The sequence below is a fragment of the Bos grunniens genome, chromosome 5, assembly GCF_055505025.1.
Source record: "Bos grunniens cultivar Pamir isolate PY7600 chromosome 5, Bosgru_T2T1.0, whole genome shotgun sequence".
In the NCBI taxonomy this organism is placed as follows: Eukaryota; Metazoa; Chordata; class Mammalia; order Artiodactyla; family Bovidae; genus Bos; species Bos grunniens.
Genome location: NC_141169.1, coordinates 106,658,880 through 106,684,540, shown reverse-complemented (window position 1 = coordinate 106,684,540; position 25,661 = coordinate 106,658,880). Strand labels below are relative to the sequence as shown.

Genomic DNA, 25,661 nt, shown 5'->3' with positions numbered 1-25,661 from the left:
TGGTGTGCTTGGGAAAAATCGTGTGGGCTGTGAGGTTTGCTCTCTGCTGTAGGGGATGTGTCAGGCTTTTCAGGAGCTACATTGTGTGTGGTGAGCCCAGCTTCTCGTTCACTCCTAGACCTCAGGCAGTTGCCCTCTGCTCATTTGGAAGGGTGTTCCTTTACTGTTTTATTTTGTTTTTTAAAAGTTTTTTTTTTTTGGATGTAGACCATTTTTAAAGTCTTTGCTGAATTTGTTACAATGTCGCTTCTGTTTTATGTTTTGGTATTTTGCCTTCATGGCATGTGAGATCTTAGTTCCCCGACCAGGGATTGAACCCGCGTCCCGCTGCACGAGAAGGTGAAATCTTAACCACTGGACTGCCAAGAAGTCCCCGTCTGAAGTCTGGGAGTGAATGGGAACCTGGGCTCCTCATGTACATGCCTTACTTTTTATTTTACTTTCAGTTCAGTTCAGTCGCTCAGTTGTGTCTGACTCTTTGCAACCCCGTGGACTGCAGTACGCCAGGCTTACCTGTCCATCACCAATTCCTGGAGCTTGCTCTAATTCATGTCCATCAAGTTGGTGGTGCCATCCAACCATCTCATCCTCTGTCACTCCCTTCACCTCCTGCCCTCAGTCTTTCCCAGCATCAAGGTCAGTTCTTCACATCAGGTGGCCAAAATATTGGAGTTTCAGCTTCAGCATCAGTCCTTCCAATGAATATTCAGGACTGATTTCCTTTAGGATGGACTGGTTTGATCTCCTTGCAGTCCAAGGGACTCTCAAGAGTCTTCTCCAACACCACAGTTCAAAAGCATCAATTCTTCGGCATTCAGCTTTCTTTATAGTCCAATGCTCATGTCCATATGTGACTACCGGAAAATCCATAGCTTTAACTAGATGGACCTTTACATCACTAGACATGGCAAAGTAATGTTTCTGCTATGCTGTCCAGGTTGGTCAGAGCTTTTCTTCCAAAGAGCAAGTGTCTTTTAATTTCATGGCTGCAATCACCATCTGCAGTGATTTTGGACCCCCCAAAATAAAATCTCTCACTGTTTCCACTGTTTCCCCAACTTTTTGCCATGAAGTGATGGGACTGGAGGCCACGATCTTTGTTTTTTGAATGTTGAGTTTTAAGCCAACTTTTTCACTCTCCCCTTTCACTTTCATCATGAGGCTCTTTAGTTCTTTGCTTTCTGCCATAATGATGCTATCATCTGCATATCTGAGGTTATTGATATTTCTCACAGCAATCTTGATTCCAGCTTGTGCTTCATCTAGCCTGGGATTTCACGTGATGTACTCTGCATAGAAGTTAAATAAGCAGGGTGACAATACACAGCCTTGATGTACTCCTTTCCCAATTTGGAACCAGTCTGTTGTTCCATGTCCAGTTCTGTTGCTTCTTAACCTGCACACAGATTTCTCAGGAGGCAGGTAATATGGTCTGATGTTCCCATCTCTTGAGGAATTTTCCACAGTTTTTTGCACACAGTCAAAGGCTTTGGCATAGTCAATAAACAGAGGTAGATGTTTTCTGGAACTCTCTTGCTTTTTGGATGATCCAGCAGATGTTGGCAGTTTGATCTCTGGTTCCTCTGCTTTTTCTAAATCCAGCTTGAACATTTAGAATTTCATGGTTTACTTACTGTTGAAGCCTGGCTTGGAGAACTTTAAACATTGCTTTGCTAGCGTGTGAGATGAGTGCAATTGTGCGGTAGTTTAAGCATTCTTTGGCATTGCCTTTCTTTGGGATTGGAATGAAAACTGACCTTTTCCAGTCCTGTGGCCACTGCTGAGTTTTCCAACTTTGCTGGCATATTGAGTGCAGCACTTTCAGAGCATCATCTTTTAGGATTTGGAATAGCTCAACTGGAATTCCATCACCTCCACTAGCTTTGTTCACAGTGATGCTTCCTAAGGCCCACTTCATTTTGCATTCCAGGATGTCTGGCTCTAGGTTAGTGATCACACCATCGTGGTTATCTGGGTCGTGAAGATCTTTTTTGTATTTTACTTTACTCTTTATTTTTTCTTTCCGCATCTGCACTGCCCTGGTACATGGTTTTACATATGTGCAGGATTCCAAACAGCTGTCACAAAGCGCCTAACCTGAGATTTCACAGCTACTTCTGACCACATGTCCTAAATCAAAGATGATGGGACACTAAGAAATACTGGACATGACAGTTATGTCTTGGTAAAGCTGGAAAGAATAGAAATAAATAAACAAAACAGAAGAAATGTTGGAAGAGTTCACATGCAGTGTTGGATTTTTGTTTTCTTCTGAAGAATAATAGGTCTGGTCTCCTTGGGCTTGTGTTTCAGTTTTCTAACATTGGTCAGAAGCACTGAACACAGTCACTGCTTCAGAAGGGCGGAGTGATCCCTTTTTTAAAAAAAATTATTATTTATTTGGCTGCACTGGGTCTTAGTTACGGCACGCAGGATCTTCAGTCTTTGTTGCAGCATGCAGTGTCTTGAGTTGAGGCATGTGGGATCTAGTTCCCTGACCAGGGATTGAACCCAGGCCCCCTGCACTGGGGGTGTGGAGTCTTAGTCACTGGACTAAGGCGCTCTTGCCCGGTGCCCATGGAGGCACTGTGCCTGTAGTGTTGGGCTTCTCTTGGGAGGAAGACCTCTTCCTACGTGTGCATTTGAACCCCGGGCTGGAACATCAGAGACTGAACCATGGTGCCCTGGCCTCCTCCATCTGGTGTGGCTGCTCTTGGGAGCCTTCCTGCGGGATCATGTTGGACTGAGTCACAGCAGACTGTAAGATCGGGGTGGGAGGAGGGTAGTTATCAGACACAGACAGTGGGAGGGAGTAGAAGTGAGGGCTGGCAGCTGGGGAGGAGACAGTCACAACTCCAGACGAGAGGTGTGGCTGCAGGGGAGCAGGGACCTCCCAGCAATCAAGAACACGCTCAGTTAATGTGCAAATATAATGTACAAATGTAACACCCTGGGGCTCTCTGCCATCACCTTTGTGTAGGTTCTCAGCACCCAATGTTAGAATTATTGCAATGTTAGTCGCTCAGTCATGTCTGAGTCCTTGTGACTCCATGGACTGTAGCCCACCAGGCTCCTCTGTCCATGGAATTCTCTAGGCCAAAATACTGGAGTGGGTAGCCATTTCCTTCCGTAGGGAATCTTCCCGACTTAGGGATCGAACCCAGGTCTCCTGCATTGCAGGCAGATTCTTTACCATCTAAGCCACAAGGGAAGCCTAGAATTATTGCAATAAGACCATTCAATTTGGGGAAAAAAGAACACCCTAAGTTACATGTTCTGTTCAATTATGTGGGCAAGGAGACAGCAATAAAGGGTTTCCATCAAAATGACTAGAATGAGAAAAAAGGAAAACTGTGGTGTTGGGATATTTCCCATTTGAGGATGACCTCCTGCATCTCTGATGTCAGATCACTAGGTGTCCCCCATGCCTGCCGGCTGGGAGCGGGAGAAAATTGAGAGAGGGCATTCCTAAAGTGGGACCATATGGCTTTCTTGGGTCATCACTTGTTCGCAGCCCGGACTCTGCATTTCTTGGCTGTCTGGAACATCATGACCCCGCTGTCAGCCCCAGACCCCTTCTTGTCCTTCTGAGATTATTCCCAGTGAGTTTTGGCTCCCAGGGGAACTCTTGTGTTTGTGAGATTTACTGGCCGAAAGTTAAATCATTGTAGAATTGGATCCATGTCCAACATATCGCCTTGGGAGGCAGATAAGAAAGTCTCCCTTTTTTCAGTGCTTTACGGGTAATTTCATTGCGATATTTCAGGGCTAGAATTCAAATGGAAAGTCTCAAAAGCAATTTGAGCTGCAATCAGCTCAAATTCCTCCGGATTCCAAGAGAGGTGAGGTCATCCCTTACCAGGGACAGCTTTCACTGCAGAAAACCCAAGTTGAAAAGAATTCTATAACCCTTCCTTCCATTCCCCCTAAAATATCTGCTGTTTCCAGGAGTGTGGAAAAAATGAAATCAGGTTGGACTTGAAATCCATCATGGGCCTTCCATCTTAATGCTTCTCTGCCTCACTTTTTCCAATAGGTGCACTTCTAAAAAGTTGCTGTTTTTGTTGTGTGAGTGTGTGTGTGTGTGTGTATAAAAATAATAGATTCACTTTCTGTCAGAGGTGTTTTCAATGGTAAGGAGCCTTTTCGCATTAAAAAAATCACAGTATAGCTAAACTTACATGAGGCTATTTGGTCTATAGAAAAAGGAACCTGGACTAGTTCGTGGCACGCTTTCTATGAATACCATCCTGATTTCCTTTCTCTAATGGCGGGTAAAGGAATACTCTCATATTAGAAAGATTTGAGAAAGAAAGAGCGTCTCTATTTGTTGGCAGAAGCAGGGGATAGTTTTCAAAATGCATCTTCAAAAGTGGAAACTTGAGGAGACTCTGACCATTTTCATGTCTTTCTTACTGCATTTTGACTCTAGGTGCTGAACCTGCCAGGATTCCGACGTGTGCGAGTTTCGTCACTCAGTCCTGTCCGACTCTTTGTGACCTCATGAGCCTGCCAGGCTCAGGAAATGGCATTGCCATTTCCTCCTCCAGGGAACCTTCCTGATTCAGGGATTGAACCCACATCTCTTGGGTCTCGTGCGTTGGCAGACGGATTCTTTACCGCTGCGCCACCTGCAGCATTGCATTTTCCGTCCCTGAGGCAGTGTCAGGTGAGGCAGGATGGGAGAATTGAGGACACAGTTCTGAGCCCCTAGTTCCTCTGTAAGCCCAGTCGGAAGAGGTGATCTCAGCCAAGCCGGGAGTCAGCGCCCAGTGCTGCCACCCTCTGGCTCTGCCGCTGTGTGGCCTTGGGTGTGTTGGGAACCTCTCCGAGCCTTTTCTTCCTTGTAAAAACATCCCTCATGGTGGCCAGTGGAATGCACTGAGGCAGAGCTGACCCATGTGTCACACGGCCTGGCAAGCATCCAATCAGAGAGCAGTATTGTTTCCATGGTCTCTCTTTTCTTTCCCTGGTTCAGTGGGGTGTTGAGGCTTCAATCGGCAAGCGTCTGAAAACTGTCCAACCTTTCGGAATGGTGGAAACCACTCGGAGCTCTCATAAATTAGTCTTTTGGGAGATATGAGTATATATAATAGTTTCTCTCGCTTTGTAGATTTAGATTGGCTGACCACGATCCAGCTATTCAATCATCAGATACTTGACTGTCACAGAGGAGACTCATGGAAAGTGGTTTAATGCCCTTTTTGACTTGAAAACTACTTCCAGGCTAAAAATGCCAGCAGAAGAGAGTATCCAAGGATTCTAGTAAATCCCTTTGAAAAGGATGTAAGCAATGAGGCAACATATCCCCGGGAGCAGTGAGAGCCTCCAGCTCACTTAGGAATTAACTGAGCGTGTGAGTAAGCGAGTGTAGACAGACCTGGGGCTCAGCTGGTTACCTGCCTGGCTAGTGGGTCCAGGTGGGGTGCTACCTGGGGTGCCCAGCAGCTCATTGACGTGCCTTTTGTTATGTGTTTGGAGTCGATGTTCTTTGAAATTACAACACAAACTGGTGGAAAATATGATTCAATTTACAGAGAACGTATTTCTTTGTATGCAGCATTTCAGGAGTGTGTTTCATTTGCATGGAAGTCAGTTGAGCTCCATGGTAAATACGTAGAAAATAAGACAAAATGACGTGGAATAATTGAATAAGAAGAGACTTCCAGATGTCAGGGAATCCAGTACTCCGCCTTGCACTTGAGTAAGCTCCTAATTATCCCAGGCCTCTTCTTCTTCTTTTTCATATTATTTATTCGGTTGCACCTGGTCTTAGTTGCGGCACGTGGGATCTAGTTCCCTGACCAGGGATCGAACCTGGGCCCCCTATATTGGGAGCCCAGAGTCTTAGCCACTGGACCACCAGGCAAGTCCCCCAGGCCTCTTCTGAGACTTCCCCAATGAGAATCCGTATCCTACACCCCTTCCAGGACATGCGTTTGGGCTTCACAGCCTTTGTTTTCGGGACTTTTCCCTCCTATGTCAGTTACACATCGCCTGTGGTATTTTAACTTCCTTGTGTTTTTTCTTCTGCTGCAATGTATACTCAGCTGACCGCATTACCTAGAATAGCTCCTTCTGTCAGTTCCTCAAGGTGATCTGCAGAGCACCAGTCCAACATTCCCACGGGAACAGAATCTCTGGGCATGATGCCCATTTCAGAAATGATCGTCCCAGTGGTTAAGAATCTGCCATGTGATGCAGGGAATGCAAGTTTGATCCCTGGTCAGAGAACTAAGATTCCACATGCTGAGAGACAGCTAAGCCTGCACGCCACGACTACTGAGCCCGTGTGCTCCGGCACCCACGAGCAGCAACTGGAGAGTTTGTGGGCCGCAACAAAAGATCCTTCACAAAACAAGGAAGATCCCAAGTGCTGCAACTAAGACCCAACCCAGCCAAATAAATTAAAAAAAAAGAAAAGAAAAGAAAACAAGCACTGCCTCTGAGAGATACAGAGGCATATGTGCAGAAGATTAAAGCCTCTGAGAAGTCCTGCAACAAGTAAAGCTATTTCACTTCTCAAGTCAGTGCTGTTCAAAGTATTTTTTATTTTTAACTGCAGAAGCTCCACCTCTTTTTGGAGGGAACTTCTATTCATGTCCCACAAAAAAACCCTGCAATCCAAGGAATATTAATACATTTCGAGAAAGTCAAAGAGATCTGAAACTCACGGCAATGGATTTGAGTCCGTGAAACCTCAGCCCTTTAAATAAGGTCTTCTCAAATGGATCGTTGTAGACCTCCTTAGCAACCCTCTTCAAGTTTTCCACACTCCTCTTAAGTTTGTGCAGAGGCTTACAGAATCAGTGAGTTGATAAGGCTCTGAATAATGTGAAAGGAGACATTCCCTCCCCTGGTGACCTTTCTCTTAAGTAGAAGTCCTTGAGAAAAAGAACTGTAAGCGCTGTTCTTCATTAGAGGTGAAGTTTATGTTCTGCTTTGCTTACAAGTGGCCACACTTCAGATACACTTTGCCAGTGGATGACTGACTTCAGGGTTGCCTTACGGTGCTACCAGTTTGATTTCCATGCACGTTGTTAACCAAATCAGAGATTGCACGTGTGTGTGCTAAGTCGCTTCAGTCGTGCCTGACTCTGTGCGACCTCATGGACTGTAGCCTGCCAGGCTCTTCTGTCCATGGGATTCTCCAGGCAGGAATACTGGAGTGGGTTGTCATTTCCTTCTCCAGGGAATCTTCCCGACCCAGGGATCGAACCCAGGCCTCCTGGGTCTCCTGAATTGCAGGCAGATTCTTTACTGCTGAGCCACTGGGGAAGTCCCTTTTGTGCTTGGAGACAAAAGGAGAGGATGTGGTTGCTCTTGACCTGCTGTTGCCTTTGTCTCGGCTCCTCTTCTGAACATCCTGGACCATGAGGAGGAGCTTCTGATAACTGATGGTTTCATCTTTAAATCCACCAAGAGTCAGAACAAGTAGACTGTGGAAAAAGTGGGAATCACATTTAATTCTGGGTGTGTCACTGGCTTGCTGTGACCCTGAGCAGGTCGCCTGCCTGGCACTGGGCAGGTATTAACTGTCGGTATGATTCTGTCCCAGTCTTCATCTGTACAGTGAGGTGGTTGCATTAGACAATTTTTGAGCTTTTGCTGGAAAATTCTGTGGGCGCTCAAGCCTATTCATTAAATGTACAGCTGGTTCCCTTGATCACTTGGCCAACTTTATTGCTTGACTTTCGCCACTAGAGTGATCTTTTAAAGAGAGAGTGGGCGTTAACTTACAATTTCAACTTTACATAGAATCATTCAGTTTCAGAGGTTATCTACTCCAGTCTCTTATTTTACAAAGATCAGAACTTAACACTTAAAAAATACACTGAGTTGGTTATAGCAAAGTCTTGGAAGCGGTCATAGCTTTTTATGTGATACCAAGTATGATAAATCCCTTTCCTCTGCTTCTCAGTTACTTTCCCTCTCTCTCCATCTTCCCTCCTCCCCCCTCCTCTCCGTCTTTCCTCCTTCCCTCCCTCCCTTCCTTCTTGTTTTCTTAGATGAAGTCTTTCTTAGTCATTAAGTGATTTCCAGATCTTTTAAATCTCAGAGTAGCAAAATAAGCATTCCTTGGTGTTGTCTGTGTCAGAACCTTGGCTTTATGACTGGAAAGACATGGGGTGTGGACGGACGCTTCTGTGTTAAGGAGAAGCAGGGAATGCAGACCAGCAGAGATGCTGATCTAGTATCTTCTTGGGTCTCTGGCTCCCCACTTGCAGAGGGAACCTGTAGAAAAGACAAAGCCAAGTAGGTACAGCTCTTTGGTGTCTTCAAAGTAGGGCTGACTCTTTCTGTTTCTGGGTAACCCCGAGGGCGGGTGTTGGAGTGTTTGCTGGGATGTTCCCGCTGGCCATGCAGTTTCTCTGATAGGAAGGTCTGTCCAGCTCTGCCCTTTCAGCTCAGTCCCGGGAGCTGGGGCTGCACTTCGGGACCAGGGTCCCTGTTGAGCTGGCTCCCGGTCCTGCCCAGCTCCCAGTCCTGGTGCTTCCTGGTGTTTGTGCATCATCTTTATCCCATTTTGCCTCGCTTCCTACTGCTGGTGCAGCCCGACAAGCAGCAGAGGTCTGGCCAGAGATAGAGAAAGCCCATGTGGACTCCGAGCACACTGAGCAAACGGCTTGAAACAAACAGTTTTATTTACTGACTTTAAAAGTTGTATCTGCTCATTATGAAAAACTAGTGCAATTTAGAAAAGCATAAGGAAGAAAATAAAAGTTCCCACAGTCCCATAACCAGAGACTTTCAGTGTTGGTATTTTGCTGGTGTTTCTTCCAGACCAGCTTTGTCTCTGCATCTCTCTCCATTGAGACCCATTTTGTATTTCATTAAAAAAAAAAGCTCCGTATTTTGTCTCTCATTTTCTCATGCAATTATCACATAGATCCACCATCATTCTGGTAACCTACCGCTTACTGTGGGTCATTCTGGTTGTTTGCTAGCTTTTTGTTCTAAGTGATGTTACAGTGGACATTTTCCTCTATATAAGTGTTCACATTTATGATTCTCTCCTTAGGTTGTGCTCCTCCAAGAGTCAAGTACCATAGATAAATTGAGCAAATTATTTTCTATACCTCAGCTTCCTCACCTATCATAAAGCAGCAACAGAAACAACAACGAGTAAGAGCAGGAGACACTGCACCAGCGTGGCGGGTGCAGCCACATTTCTAAGAGCTTCGCCTGCACTGACTTGTTTGCTTTCCCAGCAGCACTGTGAGAATCTCCACCCCAGAGGACCGCTGGTCCAAGTCTCACGGTCCAGGCATTCTAGCTGTAGTATCCGTGCTCTTAACTTCCCCGTGAGATGGGGAACAGTCCCCAGGTCTCTATCCAGTCCTAAGGTCATCTACCTCATTTATTTCTACATTAGCCGTGTTCCCAAGTAACATGGTTGCCTGGTGTGAGTTCCTGACTCCTTAAATCCTTGAATCCTCTTCACCCTGACATTTGTGTGTTTAGTGGGATTGGTGTGTGTGTGTGTGTGTGCGCGCACGTACACACACTTACGTAATCTTAGGAATGGAGTAGAGCCAACAGAGAGAGTATGGGGCAGAAAAGCCTGGATATCTGTTGACAAAATAATGAAACACGGTTATTCGGTGTTATTCGTCAAGGATAACTCATCTCAGCCTCTATGGCTGGGAAACTGGTCACATTAGAATTGGGCTGTCAGTCCAGTGGAGCAGGAATGGGGTGGGGAGCGCTGTCTAGCGCCACCCCGTCCCCAAAGCACATGTCTGTGTGTATTCCCTGAAGAGGGCACGTCCCCTCCCCGAGCGGCTCTGCCCAGAGCAAGGTGATGCCCGCAGGTGTGACTGTTCATCCTGCAAGGAAGAGGGGATCACAGACACGTCACAGAATGATGGTCTGGGCTGCCTCATCATGGTGTTCAACACAGAGACCCCTTGGCCTCCCAGAAACCCCGACGCAGGAGGTCTGGGGGAAGCTGAGGGTCTGCTTCTCTAAGACGTGTGTGCCGCATGACTGTCTTCAGGAAACCTGAGGAGATCTGAGGTGGTGGGTCTCCACCTTTCCAGTGCTTCAGAATCACCCTGAAGTGTTAGTCACTTCAGTCATGACCGACTCTTTGCGACCCCGTTGACTGTAGCCCGCCAGGCTCCTCTGTCCATGGGGATTCTCCAGGCAAGACTACTAGAGTGGGTTGCCATGCCCTCCTCCAGGGGATCTTCCCAACCCAGGGATTGAACCCAGGTCTCCCACGTTGCAGGCAGATTCTTTACCTTCTGAGCCACCAGGGAAGCCTGAATCACCCTGGGAGCTTTATTTTTAAAAGTACCGCTTTCTGCCCCCTTTGCTGTCTTAACACCTTCTCGCTTCTCCAGTTTGAACCACTGATCTAGGATGCAGTCAAGAAGCAACACTTAAAAAAACAGCTTCTCGAGAGACTGTAGGGTACAGCTGCATTTGGGGACCACTGGTCTAGGAGGTTCTGGCGCTCATGCTTTTATACCTTCACCTTTAAGTGCCCTTCACATTTTACAAAGCTCTATCGCAACAGGACATCACAACAGTTCACCGAGACCAGCAGAGCAGGCATTTTTATGACTTTCCTCGGCCCAGAGAGGTTGACTGAGTTGCCCGAAGTGACACAGCTTCCCCACCAGTCAGAGCAGAGATTCCCTGCCCAGCCCCGGCCAGTCCCGCCCGACCCTTTGGGAAGGGGCAGCCTCTTTTCCCCTGAAGATCTTGCAGGATGGAATTATCTCAGCCCCCTTCTTGTGGAGCTTCCTTCTTTGCCTTCTCACCCACATCCCTTCTACCGCAGCCCTGCCTCCTCCTCAGAGAGCTCCTCGTGAAATGGTGCCAGTCACCTCTTTTCCCCAAGCTCCACCCCCACGTAACAGATGATGGCCCCAAGGACAAAGGGGTCTGACCCCCAGCCCCAGACCTAGCCATTCATGGCTGATCCTCTGCATTAGTGCCTGGCAGGAGCCAGCAGAGCCGCATCCAGCAGCAGCTGCCCGGGACTCCCTCTGCTTTTCCCCTGCTGTCACCTCCCATCTGAATTCTCCCTCCACCACCAAAGCTTCTCTCCTGCACCTACTCCCCTCCCACCACCCCCCGCCCCCAGGATAGCCTTCAGGCCCACCTGAGTCCTTCCTGTGAGCCCCTGCAGTGGCGGGTCTCCTCTCTGGACATCTGGGACAGACTGGTGCTTGACAACGTGGACCAGGTTGAGGAGGACAGAAGCAGGTACCTGTATATGCTCTTCTCTATCCATCCTCCACCCAGGAACCAGCTATTGGCTCACACTCTCCCCCGACTCAAAGCGACGACTTCTGCTTCTCTTTCCTCTTCCTTCCCTTGTTCAAACCTTTCCCCTCATGCAGGCAGGATCCTGGACCAGCTCCCAGGGACTGCAGGCTCCGTGTCAGAACCCTGCATCCTTGGTCCCTGGGATGCTGAGAGGGCGGAGGGGGTAGGGAGGAGGCGGGGTTTTGCGCTGCAGGCTGCGGAGCTGTCCCGGGAGGAGGTGCAGGTGCAGAGACCCTGCTTTCCTTTACTTGCTCAGCATCCTTGTGACAGGTGACGGCACCCCCTGGCAGATACCAGCAGCGGCTGCAGCATCAGAGCAAGTTCCAACCCTGCCTCTCTGACTCGCGAGCCTTGAGACCTTCTTTCTTCTTTGATGCTTTGTGTTCCTCAGCTATAACATGGAGAGCATCGTGCTTAAAAACTTGAACAAAACTGACTTTCTGGGCACAGAGAAGCAGGGCAGGGGATGGCAGCAGTCCTGGGAATTGGTAGGATGGAGGAAATGCCTTATTCAGTGTCTGGTACCCACTCATTCTTTTTTAACAGACATTTATAATGGGCCCACATGAGCCAAACCCTGGAGAATCAAAGGTGAGCAGGGCTTTAATATCTTGAGGAAGGAGTACGTGGCAGACATGAGTAGATAGCTGGCCACAGCACAGTGTGCTCAGCGGTGGAAGCTAGGGGGACAGGCTTTCCATGAAGCCCAGGTCCTGCCCTGTTGTTCCCTCTCATCACCCCTGAGCTCTGACTGTGTGTTGCTGTTGTTGTTCACTCAGTCGTGTCTGACTCTCTGTGACCCCATGGACTGCAGCACGCCAGGCTCCCCTGGCCTTCACCATCTTCCGGAGCCTGCTCAGACTCATGTCCACTGGTCGGTGACGCACAGGCAAACACTGATGCAGGAATCAAGGAACAACTTTATTAGCACCAAAGCAGCACTCAGATCCTGCAGCTCAGGGCGCCGGGGTAAAAGGCTGAGTTGAAACTTGCCTGGGACTGCAGGCCAAGTGGGGAGGGACTCTTACTCCTTTCTACCTTGGAAGGAGCTTCCAGATCACATTGCAAAGGACAGAGAAGGAAGTTTGAACCACCTTTGCCCATGACCATGATGGAGGGCTTCCCTTGTAGCTCAGCTGGTAAAGAATCCGCCTGCAATGCAGGAGATCCTGGTTTGATTCCTGGGTTGGGAAGATCTGCTGGAGAAGGGATAAGCTACCCACTCCAGTATTCTTGTCCTTCCCTGGTGGCTCAGCTGGTAAAGAATCTTCCTGCAATGTGGGAGACCTGGGTTCGATCCCTGGGTTGGGAAGATCCCCTGGAGAAGGGGAAGGCTACCCACTCCAGGATTCTGGCCTGGAGAATTCCATAGACTATATAGTCCATGGGGTCGCAAAGAGTTGGACACAACTGAATAATTTTCACTTTCACTTCATGATGCAAGGCTCAGGGGGTCCTGCTCTCTGGGGCTCACTTGGCACCCCCGCCTTACCTCATGTCCACAGAAGGCTGCAGTGGTTCCAGAAATCATGACCTCATACCAGCATGTCCAAAAGCAGAAAGAGAAGAATGAGGAAACCAGAATCTGACCAGCTCTCTTAGAGGTGACTTGCAGAAGGAGGAGAGAGAGCAAGACTCTGAAAATTGCAGTAAGTCTACATTCCCAGCTGGTTTAATCCTTCCTTGGAAATCATATGCAAGATGCTTCTGGTAAGAAAGGTAGAGAATTCTCCCGTAGGCTGGAGGGAGTCAGGGGAGGTTTCCCCAAAAAATCAGTATATCAGCTGGGCCTTGCAAAATGAATAGGAGTTTTCAGGATTGAAAATTCTCGATAGAAGGAATAACTTGAGCAAAGGTTGTTTAGACTCTGCACAGGTTTGATCCCTGAGCTGGAAACTAAGATCTCACATGTTGCAAAAAAAAAAAAAAAGGTTTGGGAGAAAGAAAAAGAGGATGTGTTCAAGGAACTGGGAGCTGGGGACACATAGGGTGGGACAGAGTGTGCAGCAGAGGCTGGAGAGATAGGGTGGACTCAGGTGGTGACGAGCTGTGACACTGTTAGGGGCTGGATTCATTCTGACACCCGTGGGAGCAGCAGGAGCTGTCAGTCAGAGACAGGACCTGCTGAGATGCCTTTTGGGAATGATCCCTCTGGCTGAAGTGAGGACCGGAGTGGAAATGAGGCTTGAGACCCAGTGCTATGCAGTGGCCGGCATGGCACATTGTGGGGAAGGGTGGTGGGAGTGGTCCGCCAAGGTTTCATCACTGACATTGTTCATCATTGCTGGCACAGGTGACCTCTGGCCAGGTTCATTACTGTGGACAGGGCAGGCCTTTATTGCCCGTGCGAGGGCAGACTTGTCTTAATGCACTGCTCCTGGTGTGCCCCCGAAGGAAGGCTTCTACAGGAATCCAGGTAAATAGAGGAGGTTCTGGTCATGTGTGCCGGGAGCTCTTGGATGGACAGGCTGGGCACTGGCTCTGCGGTTCGGAGGTGGATTTGAAAAGAGCCTTTGTACTTGGGGTGCTGCGGCGCCAGGCTGCAGAAGCTGTCTGCCTCCAAGAGTTTCTTGAAGGTGGAAGCTGCCCATGTGTGTGTGCTTGGAGGGTGTGGAGTGGGAGTGGGGTGGGGGGAGTTGTCACCATCCTGCTGACCTCAGGGGCACAGGTCTCACAAACCCCATCTCCTCTGGCCATCCTGGCTCCCCTGGACCCTCTCTGGGAGCCCGAGAAGCCCTCCCTCCACTGCTGAGAGCCAGTGGGAAGGAACAGCCACTCTTTTGTCCCTGGAACTTTCTCCCTAAAAGAGTCAGGGCTGCCAGGAAATCATCAAGGGGAGGTGTTTGACAAGCAGGGTTATTCAGAAGGAAAAGCTTTGCCTGCCAGCCTCCATTCCCCAAGGCTTCCATAGGCGCCGACTCCCACCTTTGCTGCCTGGGGAGCTGTAGCATCATGCCATCCATGCCCGGGGTAGGGGGTGGGCGGCAGGGATTAATGTGAGTGCTCTCAGTGGGGAACTGAACCCGAGGAAAGCAAGACTGCTTCCTTTGACCTCCAATGGCTCTGTAGCCTAAATAAAATGTGATTCAATGTACCAGGTGACTTAGTTGCCTCTGAAAAGTGAAGAAATCTCCCTGCAATGCAGGAGACCTAGGTTCGATCCCTGGGTTGGGAAGATCCCCTGTAGAGAGGCATGACAACCAATCCACTCCAGTATTGTTGCCTGGAGAATTCCATGGACAGAGGAGCCTGGCGGTATACAGTCCATGGGGTCACAAAGAGTCGGACACAACTTAGCAGCTAACACCATGAAAAGCAGGGTACTTTATGTGTTTGCTCCTGGCCTGTCTGACTGTGAACACTCTATCTTTATGGATCTGTTGTACCTCAGTTTCTTGGAGTGAAGTTGGGTTACTGTGAGAAATAACAAACTAGATGGGATGCCATGTCCCCGGTAAATGCGCACGAACCATTTTGCTACATTTTCATATAATTATATGAAACAGAAGTGACTTATTGGAAATCTGGTGATAGCTCACATCCAGCTTAGACAGTGTCCTTATAAAGTGGAAAATCTGCAGCTTTCCAGCTAATTTCACCAATGGAGTCAGCTTTGACTAATGCTTCAGAGGTTCAGTTCAGTTCAACTCAGTTCAGTCACTCAGTCATGTCCAACGCTTTGTGACCCCATGAATCGCAGCACGCCAGGCCTCCCTGTCCATCACCAACTCCCGGAGTTTACTCAAACTCATGTCCATTGAATCCGTGATGCTATCCAGCCTCTCATCCTCTGTCGTCCCCTTCTCCTTCTGCCCCCAATCCCTCCCAGCATCAGAGTCTTTTCCAGTGAGTCAACTCTTCTCATGAGGTGGCCAAAGTACTGGAGTTTCAGCTTTTGGAGTTTCATCAGTCCTTCCAATGAACACCCAGGGCTGATCTCCTTTAGGATGGACTGGTTGGATCTCCATGCAGTCCAAGGGACTCTCAAGAGTCTTCTCCAACACCACAGTTCAAAAGCATCAATTCTTCAGCACTCAGCTTTCTTCACAGTCCAACTCTCACAGCCATACATGACCACAGGAAAAACCATAGCCTTGACTAGAAGGACCTTTGTTGGCAAAGTAATGTCTCTGCTTTTGAATATGCTATCTAGGTTGGTCATAACTTTCCTTCCAAGGAGTAAGCATCTTTTAATTTCATGGCTGCAGTCACCGTCTGCAGTGATTTTGGAGCCTCCCGAAATAAAGTCTGACGCTTCGGAGGTTACACGATGCTAATGGGCATTTGGCATGACTCACGTGAGCCCCGAACCTGCTCTCAGATCTTGATTGCTGCTTGGAAATCAGAGGAACATGGTGGCACTGAGGGGACTTCCTCCATCCACTTTAGTTTTTAATTTTTTAAGCGTTTATTTTATTTTTGGCTGTGCTGGGTCGTCACTGCTGTGTGCTGCTTCCTCTAGTTGCAGAGAGTGGGGTCTGCTCTCTGTTGAGTTCACAGGCTTCTCATTGCGGTGGCTTCTCTTGTTGAAGAGCATGGGCCCTACGTGCGTGGGCTTCCGTAGTTGCAGAGCCTGCTGAGTGCAGGCTCAGTAGTTGTGGCTAATGAGCTGCGTTGCTTTGAGGTCTGCAGAATCGTCTCAGACCAGGGATGCAACCCACATACATTGCAAGGCAGATTCTTAACCGCTGGACCACTCGTGAAGCCTCTCCTCCCACTTTAAACAAGGCTCTGTTTGTGTGCTGTTCCTATGCTTGGCTTCTATCAGGGCTATTTGTGGGAAGTAAGTTTCTCTTTTATTTTTTTTTCTTTCTTTCTTTTTTTTTTAACTCAACTGGTAGTACACCCAAGCCCAATAAAAGAATTATGTCTCTAGTGCGAGACTGGAATTTAGAATTCTAAGTCTAGACAGGATGGTAGCGTGGCATAGTGGTGGAATGTGGGGCCGGTGTTTCCTATTCTGTCCATCTAGCGGGGTGATTTGAGGGTAATTATCTAGGCTCGTCGTGCCTCAGATTCTTCATCTGTGAAACAGAGAAAATAATGTCTATCTCAAAGGACGAGTGGGCTTATTCATGAGATAATGCATTTAAAATATCTTGAACACACCAAGTGATGAGCAAAGAATAGCTATTATTTTAATTGGGCTGCAGAACGTAGGTGTTAGTGATTCTATAATTAAATGGGTCCAGTTAGCTTTCTTTGGGTTACAAGAGACTAAAATGTCTGGCTCAAACTAATTTATTCCAAAAGGGAAATCTACTACTCATAAATTCATTTAAAGTTGGGCTTTGGTTAGCAGAGATACCGTAGAATAGGCCAAAGCATGGACAGCTGTAGGGGTTGAATGACTCTGTTGGTGCTTTAGTCGCTAAGTCCTGTCCGACTCTTGCCACCCCATGGCCTATAGCCTCCCATGCTCTGCAGTTTATGGAATTTGCCAAGCAATAATGCTTATGTTCATGGGATTTCCACTTGTGTTCGTGGGACTTCCTAGGCAAGGAGTGGGTTCCCATTTCCTTCTGTAGGAGATCTTCCCAACTCAGGGATCGAACCTTCGACTCTTGCATCTCCTGCATTGCAGGCGGATTCTTTCTGCTGAGCCTCCAGGGAAGCCTGAATGTAAGGCTTAGAGAGGACTTCTTTAGTAAGGCTCAAATTTTAACAAAATGAAAGTGCCAGAATGCCTAGATAATGTAATGCATAGCTCTAACTGCTGAAGTTTTGTAATGTATTGAAAAAAGCTGACTATGAGATATTTAGGCTGTCCTGAGGAGGCCAATGCAAGAAGCAGGACAAAGTCATTAAATACAAGACACATTCTGTGTGTGCTGATGCATGTCAGCCTCCTCTTTAGGCTCAGGGTATATCTACCCATGAGATTCTATCTGTACCTATAAATGATGTTTTTCAGTTAGTGCTATTAGACTCAATTAATTTCATCCTCAAAGGCAATGGCACCCCACTCCAGTACTCTTGCCTGGAAAATCCCATGGGCAGAGGAGCCTGGAAGGCTGCAGTCCATGGGGTCGCTAGGTGTCGAACATGACTGAGCAACTTCACTTTCACTTTTCATTTTCATGCACTGGAGAAGGCAATGGCAATCCACTCCAGTGTTCTTGCCTGGGGAATCCTAGGGACGGGGCAACCTGGTGGGCTGCCGTCTTTGGGGTCGCACAGAGTCAGACACGACTGAAGCGACTTAGCAGCAGCAGCAGCATATCCATTAAGTTAACCAGAGCTTGTGCTGGAACATTCAAAATAAGTCTAAGGTCCATTGTATGTTAGTTGAAAATAATAACAATTCTTTTGGAAAAATTGGGCTTCAGGTACAGTGTGATCCAGGAGACAGAGTTTTTTGTTTTTTTTTTTTTCATTTCTCTTAATGCAATTCTGCTGTTCATATGGACGGCAGATGGTGATATGATGGCCAGTAGCTCTAGGCATATATCCTCCCAGGTCCTAGTCCCATAAACAGAGTCTTTTATGGATCAGAAAAAAAATCCATGATCTGATTTTCATTGGTCAGAATTTCAGCTCATTTTCTTATCTAATTGGACGTATCTGGGTCATATGCACACTCTTGGAGCCAAGGTTGGGGTCAGTTTTATTCAAAGCACATGGACTGAGTATACAGTGTGGAGACTGTTTTTCTAGAGGAAAGTTGGTGCTCCATGAGGAAGAGAAGGGATAACATAGATGTTGGGTAACTAAAAATATAAGCACCACCCTCCCCAAACAAACAAAAATAGTGACTATCTACTACATCCAGGTTCTTCTGTGCCTCTTTTAGGAAGAGAAAAATATCATAGCTTAGGTAAATCAATGCCAAAATGGGACAAGGAACAACCACACACATGGGCTTGCTGCTTTAGCTTTTTAGATGATCAAAGAATGCGTTTGCATAATTCTTTTTTTAAAAGTTACTGGTACATTTCCCCCCAACTTGTAATAGCTTTACTATTTTATTCTGATTGTTAAGATAACATAGTTGACTCTTGAATGGACTTGAATGAAATGGGTCCACTTTTATGCAGATATTTTTTCAATAAATATGTGTACTCCAGTACACAGTTCGGGGCTGGTTGAATCTGAGAATACAGAGGGCTGACTGTAATGTTATAGTCAGATTTTTGATTTTGTGGAGAGTGGACACCCCACATTTCTTTGTTGTTCAAAGTTCGACTGTATATGCAAAGAGGTGTATATCGCAAAATAAAGGTCACCAATAATCCCACAGTCCAGAGGTAATTCCTGTCATCGTAGTATAATTATTCCAGATGATTTGTGTGTGTGTGTGTTTATATGTGTCTTGTACATGTAAAACACTTAGCTAAAAATAAAAAATACTTTATTACCTTTTAAATTCAATTATATATTCTGGGCTTCCCTGGTGGCTCAGATGGTAAAGACTCTGCCTGCCAATGCAGGAGACCTGGATTCAATCCCTGGGTTTTGAAGACCCCCGGAGAAGGAAATGGCAACCCACTCCAGTATTCTTGCCTGGGAAATCCCATGGACGGAGGAGCCTGGCGGGCTACAGTCCATGGTGTCGCAAAGACTTGGACGTGACAACGACTAAACAACAATACATTCATGCATCTTTTTAAAAAATTAAAAAAAATTTGTTTGGTCATGCTGTGCAGCATGTGGGATCTTAGTTCCCCAACCAGGGATGGAACCGGCACCCACTGACCTGGAAGGGTGAAGTCTTAACCACTGGACCACCAGGGAAGTCCTCTATAACATGTATCTTTAAAGATGTTTTCCTCTTACTGCTTCCAAAGTCTAAAGGAGTTCAGGCTTTGAAAAACAACACAGGCAGCCTCTGCTTATGAATAGAATAGTACAGTTTGTCTGCTGAGCTCAAAAGCTTCAGAAAGAACTCAATTTAAAGATATATACCCTTCATAAATTGAATACTTATCTCTCGAAGCAACAGATCTCCTAAATCATCTTTTTGGCACACAAAAGCACCTTGTGGGGACATGAAGTGTGCACATGGACATTTATACACATGTACATGTGCATAGAAAGCAGACTGGAGGTGTATTAACAGCAATAATAGTCATAGCTACCAGTTACTGAACACTGTGCTGAACAAAAATATTATCGTAAATCTTCACACTGTAAGGCAGCCTCCATGATTATCATTGCCACCCATCAGACGAGGCCACCACGTGAGTAACTGGGCTCAACCTGGATCTGTGTGACTCCAAAGGCAAAATGATTGTCTTAGTGGAAGGGATGTATGTGAAGTTGTTTCCTTTTATAATTTTCCTTTGTAGTTCCTCCATTGTTTAAAATGAGTATGTACGTTTTAGGATCAGAAAGGTTATTTCCACCTTGAAACATTATAGTGTGTGGTCAATGGATAGAGACTGGGACAAACAGAAGGAATCGCCAGCTCTATATGAGACTGTTTATGTCACCAACCAGCTTTGAGTTGGGGAGGGTGGCTGTTCACTAGATGGGGATTAAATGGGATCTTGTGTAGTTTGTATTTTGTTGCTAGTTATAATGTTCACATGCTCTTTAAAAAAAAAAAAAAAAACTTTTAACTTTATATTGGAGTATACTTGATTTAGGGCTTCCCCAGTGGTTCAGCCATAAAGAATCTGTCTGCAATGCAGGAGCCTCAGATGTGGGTTCGATTCCTGGGTCGGGAAGATCCCCTGGAGGAGGGCATGGCAACCCACTCCGGTATTCTTGCCTGGAGTATCCTGTGGTCAGAGGACCTGGTGAGCTACAGTCCATGGGGTCGCAGAGAGTCAGACACGACTGAAGCGACTTAGCCTGCATGCACTGTTGATTTAAAAGCTGGTGATAGTTTCAGATGTACAGCAGAGTGATTCGGTTTTAGATTTTCCTTACTAGGTTGTTACATAATTCTGAACAGAGTTCCTTGTGCTATATATACAGTAGGTCCTTGTTGGTTTTCCATTTAAAACATACCAGTGTGTACATGTCAGTCCCAAACTCCCTAACTCTCCCTTCCCCCTACCCTTCCCTTCTGTAACCGCAAGTTCTCTAAGTCTGTGAGACTGTTTCTGTTTTGTCAATAAATTCATTTGTATGAATTTTTAGCTTCCACATAGAAGCATTATCATAGGGTATTTCTCTTTCTCTGTCTGACTGGCTTCACTCAGGATAGCAAACTCTAGGTCCCTCTGGGTTGCTGCAAATGGCATTATTTCACTCTTTTTCATGGCTGACATATATATATCACATCTTCTTTATCCATTCCTCTGTCGATGGCCATTTAGGTTGCTTCCATGTCCTGGCCACACATTCTTAAAAATAATAGTGAACTCTAAGCCCTGGGGGAGTCCAGCAATCTCCCTGTCGGTGTCTGGAGCATGACGGAGCCCTCACTTTGCTGCAAGCCACATCTCTATCTCTCTGGGGATGCACAGGGTTTGGTGACATATCCCAGAGGAGCAGAAACTTTGATCAAGCTCAAAGTTTGAAGGGATGCCAAATTCCACATCACTCACAGATAGGCTGAGTGGTTGGAAAACAGTTGGTGAGCCTACCTCTGAAAACAGCGATAAGACCAGCGAGTGTAGACACGAGATTGAAGTGGTCAGTGGTTCACACTGGGTCCAGCAAGAAGCTGAATCGTCCAGATTCTGGTCCTTGCCTTCCCCTGCCCATGTGGCATGGTCCATGTTCTTGAGAGTGCAGCCCGTTTGAAGATGTGACCCCCTCCCTGCCAACAGAAATTGCCAAGAGTTGATTTTAGGGGCAAAGGAAGGGGTGTTTGAAAAATACATGCATGAGAATTCTCAAATTTAGTTGTTCAACTGTGCTACATTGGAAACACAAGAATTTAAGACTCCCCCTGATTATTTTAGCTTATGTCTGAAGGGGAGTTAAACCTGACAGCCTCACTCTTTAAAAGGAACTTTAAAGAATGTTTGATTTTTCATACGATTCTGAATAAGTAGGAAGAAATGGATGAATTAAAACTTGCTTTACTCAGCAAAGGGTTAAATTAATACTGAATTACCAGGTAGTCCCTAATTGCACAGGAAGTGTGCGCAAATGGTGCTCAGCATTACGTGTTCAAATTTAGAACCCTCGATGTTGGATCTTATGTTGCATTTGGAATTTTGTGTGTTAGCTGCAACGAACGATCATTCTCACGGTGGCCTGGCTGTTGGCCAGTGTCACCGTCTTTTCTGTGTAGTCGTGTGCATGCAATAGTTCAGAACATGCCATTGCATGTTCTTCCTCTGTTTTAGAAAAATGAGGGGAACGCGGAAAAATTAAGAGCACCAAGCAAGGATGTTAGTAGAGCTGAGACAAGATAAGAATCATTAGATGTGCCGGAAGTGCTGTATCTTTAGCTTCAATCAGTGGTTTGCTGGGATGCAGCCCGTTGAATCTGTTGGATTATGAAGGGAGGAAGCATATTGAAAAGTCATGTGTGAACTGCTGCAAATAGACCTGGATGATTGTATCCGCCCGGCAGAGCGTGAGGAAGGATTTCATCAGACCTTAGCACTCCAGGATAGAAACCCCACACAACATATAATCTTCTGCACATTTTACATCAATACACATTTCCAGAAATTATGCGTGAAGATGGGAACTGCAAGTTTAGAGAGGTGTGAGCGGAAGGGCTTTAAAAAAAGATGCAGTCTCCATATCCTAGAGTTTTAAGGCAGAGAGGAATGTTATGCGCCCCCAAGCAATACATATTGATTGTTGCTGCAGCGAAAGGTAGTGGTTCAACAGAGTCAGCATTTATTCATTGGGCTCCTGTATGTGCTTGGCAGTGGCGATAGAACGATACATGGAATGATAAATAAAATGATACGTGAAATCATGAAAAATGATTTCTTCCTTTAACAGAATTGATGGCAGTCATGAGGTGTGTGTGCGGTGATGGGGCATATGGAAGCAGATGTTAATCTAGTAAACCCCAACATAAAACTACAACCATGACAAGTGTTACAGATCACAGATATCCACATACCTGAGCTACAAGGGCCTGAAATGGGGGGATTTGACTTCACGATATTTGAATGATGAGAAGGGAATTAAATAGGCAAAGGTTCCAGAAACAGCATCCCAGGCAGAGTGAACCGTATCCAAAGCCCCTGAGAAGGGATTAACACAGTGAGTGCAGAGATGGGGTTGCCAAGGCAACAGGGGAAGGGTACCCACGGAGCAAGTTGGTCTCACCACAGTGCAGTGGGTTGGATGCTCTGTATGGATAAGGTGGACTGGTCACAGAATTTTTGCCGGCATCCAGGTGGATGAGGGCACTAGAGCCCTAATGATAGAGACAGGAGGAGGTGAATGGATTTGACAGCAATGGAGGAGGTGAGCGCTTCCAGCCTCGGGGTGAATCAGAGACGTGGTGAGTTAGAGAGAAAGAGGTGGAAGAGAGGAAGGAGGTGATTTTTTAGGATTAATAATACAAAAGAATAGGAAACCCAGTACTCACTTCTTTAGTATTGTGACGAAGTATGATTAGAGCTGGGGGAGGTGCAAACAGCATATTTAAAACATTTTCATTTTTATTCAAGACACACACACACACAATTTGAAAAGCCACATAATGCTGTAAGGCTTTTAAGGAAACCCGGCAGGCTCCACCTCTCTTCTCACCGTGAATCCAAGTCCTCAGAGGCTAGCGCTTTCAATTATTTTAAGTTACTTTCTGTCATTTCCCTTCATTTTTCTCTGTAATACTTATGTTATTTCCTAATTTGTCTTTTCAGCTAATAAATATTTATAAAGCACCTGAGCACAGTATGCATAGTAAAGAAAAATATACACGGTAAACAAAAACACACGCCATACAAATACACGTGGGGAACAAAACCCCCGCCTCACGAAGCCATCACGCCAGTGTGGAGGACGCGTAAAGGTTTAAATAAAAGGCTGTCAGCCTCTCTCTATATAGAGGCAGGGCTCTGTAGGGACGCAAGTGCTAGTCGCTCAGTCGTGTCCAACTCTTTGCGGTCCCATGGACTGTAGCCCGCCAGGCTCTTATGGTTATAGGTAATATGGTGAAGAATAGGCATCCATGGGTGTCCTGTGGGCACTGTTGGGGAGGAATGTAGAGGTCAGTAAGGGAAGGGGGGAAAGGGATGACCCATCCGAGAAACAGCATCTGAGCAAAGACTGGAAGGATTGAGGGGAGAGCCCTGTGGGTGTGTGGGGAGAAGGCATTCCAGGCCAGGGCAACAGCGACTGCAGAGGTCCTGAGGTTGGAGGAGGTTGGGGGTCACTGAGGGTCCAAACAGCAGAGAGGCCCTTGCTGCTGGAGCGAGATGAGTAGGGAGGGCCCTGGGGGTGAGGTTGGCTTAGTAGGGGTGGGGAAGCCCAATGGGTAGGGTTTTGTGGGCTGCTGGAATGACCTCAGCTTCTACCCTGAGTGATGGGACGGCACCTCATGTCTTGACTGGAAACCGTATTCCCACTTTCCCTGCTTCCAGCATACTTTTTGGTTAAATCAGTTTTCAGGGTTCATACCATGATCACTATCAAATATTATTTCCTGCATTGCCAGCATCATTTTTTTTAGATTCCACATATAGGTGATATCATATGATATTTGTCTTTCTCTGTCTTTCTTCACTTAGTATGATCATCTCTAGGTCCGTCCTCTTGATGCAAGAGGCATTATTGCATTCTTTTGTATGGTTGAGTGGTATTCCATTGTACACGTGTACCACATCTTTATCCATTCATCTGTTGATGGACTCAGATTGCTTCCATGTCTTGGCTATTGAGAATAGTCCTGCTATAAACATAGGGGTGCCAGTACCTCTTCAAATCAGATAAACTTCCCCTCTTCTGACTGAGTGGCAGAGGGGTAGGGGCTTGGTTTTGTGGGAGTGGGCAGGATACCTGGAGGAATTGGTCTAAGGCAACCCTGGCCTATTCTTGAAGGGCTTTGTGGGAGTTACAGGGACATGCCGGCACATCCAGATGGCTTTTTCAGCCCAGGGCACAGTAGACACAAACCTTGAACATGGAACACTGGGCTCCCAATCTCGCATGCTTTCCAGTCGAAAACAGTGATGTCTGATATCACATGGGACAGACTGGAAAGGCTTCAGCAATCAGAGAAGAGAAAGACCCATTGTGTTGATGTGGCCAGGGAGGCTCCAGGAGGCTCTGGGGCTTGGCTGGGCCAGGAGGGATGGGGAGAAGATGGAGGGAGGTTGGGGCGAGAAGCAGGAGATTCTGGTGGGCCAAGGGTGGGTAGTCAGGCTGTGGCAAGAACGCTTTCAGGGAAGGATGGTGTGCCTGATGGATGCCGAGGGTCAAGACAAGCCCTGGAACCCAGGAGAACGGTGTCAGCATCCAAAAGAAGGGAGCTCAGCTGATAAGTTGTATGAAGCTTCATCTTCCTGGGCCTGGGAGTTGAATGAATTGCTTGGACTTGAGTTTGGAGACTGAGGGGCCGTTACAGGTGGAATATTTGTGGCCATGTATAAAGGCAGCTTCTGCAGGAGCCCTTCAGGGCTCAGCAGTTACTGATGGGCTGTGGGGACTCTTGTGGAGCCAGTGGGGTGGGAGTGAGTGAACCAAAGAGTCCAGGGATGGGGCAGGCGGGGGACCAGCATGCAGAGAAACCAAGAAAGAGGCTGGAGCTTCATCCCAGGTCTCCTGGGGCTGCTCCTCATGCAGCCAAGCCTCCCATCACTAACTCACCTCCTTTTCTTCTGATTTGTCCCTGGCAGGGAACTAAGGAAGAGGCTGGCCCAGAGTTCCAAACCAGGAGAACTACACCTGTATTTCTGATAGCGACTGGACAAAGAGGACTGGGACCCTCAACTTCTCCAGAAGACGAGACACCCCCCTCCCCTGCTCCTAGGGTGGACAGGCCTGACGCTCCTCCAGTGGCCTCCCATGAGCCATGACCAGGCTGGAAAAAACTGGGATGGGACCCATGGGCATTTAAAGATGGGAATTGGGATACTGGGCTGAGGCTGGGGCAGGGAGGTGAGACAGAAGAACTGAGGGTGCAGACAGAAGAAACCAGGTGTGGAGGGGTCAGGGGTCGAGTGACGCCGGCAAGCGCATGGCTGTGCTGCAGGACCGTCCAGGAAAAGGGTGGCCATGGAGGACTCACAATAAATACAGCCGGAGTCTCGGAGGCTGCATGTTTCACTGTGTGAAACACCCACAGCTAAGTTGAGCAGATTCGTCAAGTAGTCGTGACAAAGGCAGGCAGGTACCCGAGGTGCCAGGACACTTGGCCAGCATCCCAGGGGCCACCCACAAAAAGTGGGTGGCATCAGGAAAAGTGGTTGAGTCCCCTCCGCGGTGATCCCACCCTGGACAGGGGACGTTCTCCAAGGAGGCCAGGTGTGCCACCTGTGGTCAAGGAGTGGTCTGCCTGCAGGCGG

At 47.2% G+C, this 25,661-nt stretch overlaps 1 protein-coding gene across 3 annotated transcripts in view; it reads left to right on the top strand.

Moving 5' to 3' along the window:
- Positions 1–25,408, top strand: part of KCNA6 (potassium voltage-gated channel subfamily A member 6) — a 36,669-nt gene extending 11,261 nt beyond the window's left edge. For 2 of the 3 annotated variants that reach the window (XM_086402351.1, XM_086402350.1), the window contains exons 2-4: positions 12,789–12,932; positions 13,577–13,699; positions 24,993–25,408. The gene's annotated coding sequence lies outside the window, so the exon portion shown is untranslated. The remainder of the gene's footprint in view (positions 1–12,788; positions 12,933–13,576; positions 13,700–24,992) is intronic. The other variant, XM_086402352.1, reaches the window with a different exon arrangement.
- Positions 25,409–25,661: the final 253 nt, after the last annotated feature.